The sequence below is a fragment of the Lygodium microphyllum genome, chromosome 5 (assembly GCF_053477565.2).
Source record: "Lygodium microphyllum isolate KBCC chromosome 5, Lygodium_microphyllum_v1.1.10, whole genome shotgun sequence".
Taxonomy (NCBI): Eukaryota; Viridiplantae; Streptophyta; class Polypodiopsida; order Schizaeales; family Lygodiaceae; genus Lygodium; species Lygodium microphyllum.
Genome location: NC_141139.1, coordinates 102282087 through 102286156, shown reverse-complemented (window position 1 = coordinate 102286156; position 4070 = coordinate 102282087). Strand labels below are relative to the sequence as shown.

Below are 4070 nucleotides of genomic sequence, written 5' to 3'. Positions count from 1 at the left end.
TGTCTAGCAACCAAGCATTTATACACCACGAGAAATGCTAGAATATTAGTTGATTGTCCTGCGGAAATGTGCATTGAGCTTTCACGAATGACAAATATGGAATCACATAATGTTATGAAGAATGCCCCTTATGTTGGGCAACTTAAAAAATTAAGAGATCAGTGGCTAGCATTTGGTTCTCCACCAAGACTCCAACAAGGGCTTTCTAAGAAAAGCTCTCAAAGAGTACCATGGCAGGTAATCACATATAAGCTTATGTTCTCTTTTTGTGAAGATTAGTGTGATGCTCTTTCTTTTGTTCTATGCTCACTATTTTGATCGTTTATTTGCAAAGATTTGTGGCATACATTGAAGAAAATTGTGGATCTAGAGATTTCCATATGATTGTTAGCTCCCAAAAAATATTTGATAGTTGGATCAAAATCATTTCGTTGCATTATGGGTTTAAAGGATGGAGAAAAACCTTCTCCTGCTGCATTTCATTGCCTTATGGGTTTAAAGGATGGAGAAATCCTTATGCTACAAGAGGATATCAATGAAGGTCATATCCTTTTTCTTAGAAACAAATGGGATAAGGAAGATATGATTGACATGGAAACAAGGGCTAAGCAAATCAAGCAAGATAGGGTCCTAAAGGAGGAATTACTCACTCTTTTCAATGCTTCAGTTCCAAAAAGTAGCGTTGTCATGAAGACTTGGGAAGAGCTTGTTGATGATTATGATATCAATGATGAAGTCTACACAAAGATTTTAGGCATTTGCAATGATTGGATATCAAAGAAGCTCACACGTGGAGCTGATGCACGGTCCCTACCAAATGGAGCAAAAGATATTGTAAACTTACTAATTAGAAAAAAGCAAAATCCTCTTCAATCCTCCACTACTTTCCCTTGGCGTGTATATGTTTTCGGATGAAATCTAGAAACCTTTGATCTTATACATAATGTTTACAGAGATCCAATTACCATTGGGGTTGTTGTTCTAGATGCTACACATGGGGTTGAGGGAATGAAATGGGACTCTATAAAGTTTGGAAAGGTTGTATCCACTCTACTACAAATGACTTGTGAACCTAAAGAATTCATGTTGTTATCATTTCTTGATCAAAAGCAAATGACAGCTTTGGAAAATGATCTTGAAATCATTTCTTGTAAGTATCGCATGCTAGTTGGTAGTGTTGACTTCCTACCAATGGATAGAACATTTGCTTTTGGATCTATAGATTCTTTTGTGGTTTTGACATTAGTGACCATGGAGAAAAGCTTCATCAATTTTGAGTGATCTATAAACAATGTCAACAAGCCTTCCATTTTGGACTTTGAAGGCTTGGACAAGGAGTGTAATGATGAAGATCTTGAAGAAGAACAAAGGATTGCAAAGGCCATTTTGAGAAAGAAAATGAAAGCTATGGAAACTACAATCAAAGCATTCAATGATGCTCATGAGGTTGTATTTGATGTATATGCAAGTGGACTTGCATCTAAGGTGGCATTGGTAAGTCATATGAGGACTATTGCAGTGGTTTGCAACACTCAAGAGCAAAGAGAGGTTGAAGCACAATTGTGGAGGGTCCATGAGAGTGCCAAACAAAATTCAAACTCCCAAGAGGTTCCTCCTACTGAAGTTCAAGTTCTTGAAGTACAACTTGAGGGCATAGAAGAATGAAGACAAGATATAGCAAGTCTAATTATGAAATAGAAATTAAAAGCTACTTTAGGTGTTTAAACTCCGTTCCTTCTCCTTTCATCAAGGAAGATACATTGATGTAATTTTGATTTTTTTCTTGAGAAGTTACTTCCATTATCATTTGTAATATTTTCTTTCTTTGGCGATATTACTTAAAGAAACTATGTCTTTAGTTTTTTAATTTTTTACAAAAGGTACCAAGCATGTTTGGCTTAAAAAATCTATTTAAGTAAATATTTGACCAAAATAGTATTAAAGAGCTCATTAAATTATTTAATCCTTTGTAAGAATAACTGTTTATTTGTAATCTAGTGTGTAATAATACTTATCATAATGAAAAGTTTGAGCTAGCTATGCAAAATTTACTTACGTCTATTTTAGATATTATTTCAATTAAACTCTTATATGTGTTGTGTAATGATCTTGTCATGTTAGTTTTGGTTAGATTTGTCCACATGGTCAAATCTCTTATCTCTTATAGCCTCTTTTACTACATCACTAGTGTATGTCTATGTATGTACCTTAGGATAAGAGAACCACCAATATATTGCACACCCCAAAAAAGATTCATTGCACCTCCCAAAGGAGTTTTACCTCAGTAGCAAATATTGCAACAAAGATTTCACTCCAATGTATCTTTTGAGATGTGTATATGGAATATTAAGGTAAAATCCTTGTTACAATTCATGAGTTTAAATATCTATGGGATATAACTAGTTCAAAAATAGAATGGTTAGTCCTTACGAAGAAGCTATGAAAACTTATCTAAATAGAGTATAACTTATCTCAATTAAATTGTCATCTGTCACTTATATGTGATATAGTTTTGGTCACATGGTCAAAAGTATCATGTTTAAATTTTCTTTTAATAATTCAAACTAATAAAAACCTTCTTTGTACATGCCATTTTGAAGGCCTTTTTAGAAATTGAGTATATTAAATATTATTATGATAATATAATTGTTGCAACTAATTACAAGAATCTATTGTTAGTATCTCAAGTATACTTATAATTAGCAATAAAAAGTAGGTATGAAAAAATGACTTTATTAGAATAGATTTTACTTCAAAGAAATCATCATATATATATTTTTTCACCTTATGATATTACTCTTGGTTAGATTTGACCACATGGTCAAATGTCTCTTTTCTTAAGACATCATTTATTAAGTAGTACCTATGTATGTATTTGTCAATGTGAACTTAAATTGCTTTAGTGTTCTATGCCACTTTATAGCTCAAATATTAAGTAGAATGATGAGGAAGTAAATGAATCTAATGTGCTTCTTTTTCTTCTTTGTAGCTTCAACTAAGACATCTATGGTTGGATATTTAATAGATTCAACAACAGTAGAGTACGATGATGTGATTGATGTGTCATTGATAAGAAATGCAACACAATCATGTGTAATACTTGATCTCAATGGTCTTCTTTTACAACGATGCTTTGCTAAGTCTAAAAAGTTTCAAAGGTTTCAAATGGGAAAGCAATGGCTTGTTCTTCGACTAAGATGTATGGACTTTCTTGAAGCCTTATTTTCAAGATTCCTAGTGAGAGTTTGGTCAACAGCTTTACATAAGAATGTTATGGTAGTTATTAAGTGCTTGGAGATCCATGCAAAAAGGAAGTATCCTTTCTTCATGATTTGGAGCCATGAACAATGCCATAGATATTGACTCAAAATCATGTATAGGCTAGATAAGATGGGAGTAGAAGCAATGTTCAAGCCTTTGAAGTATGTATGGGATCAATATGGAGATGTTTGTTGTAATATTTCCGCGTACCGCGTATCGTAAATATTAACCTTCCGCACGCCGTGTAAACCTTGTGCAAGAGTATTCCCCTACTTCGTGATTATTGGTAACCTAATCCACACCATGCACGCTCGAAAATGAGGTCTCCACGTCAAGAATTAAAGGCCGGGGTTGAGGACCGTAAAAACCACAAGGAAACGTCCGCTTGGGAAGGGCAATAGGATAAATACAAGGCAAATTTTTTTATTATTATCCCTTCCCCCAGCCGATGCATGGCTGGAGGAGAGGGAGTGTGGAGGGGGGATGGCCAAGAAGGAGTGAAGTGGGGACTGCATGAGGGGAGTCCTCCACGTGTGTGGAGGCCCTCTTCCCCACCCCCATGCCTATATAAACACCCCCCATCAAGGGGGTGTGGTGGGGAGAGAGGGAGAAAGGAAACTGTGGGAGAGGAGCTGAAGGAGAAAGGCAAAACGTGGGAGGTGGAGGTCGTCGCCATCGAGCAGGAGCCGCCGCGCTGCTGCCAGCTGCCGGAGCTGCCGCCAGTCTGCCAACGCTGCGCCCAGCCACCAGTCGTTCTGCCGCCCACTCCGCCGCCCACGCTGATCACGATTTCTCCCCCCACGTGTCCT

The 4070-nt window shown here is 36.5% G+C and overlaps 1 pseudogene; it reads left to right on the top strand.

The window, feature by feature from the left end:
* Positions 1-438: 438 nt before the first annotated feature.
* On the top strand, positions 439-1725 carry LOC148036213 (uncharacterized; annotated as a pseudogene).
* Positions 1726-4070: the final 2345 nt, after the last annotated feature.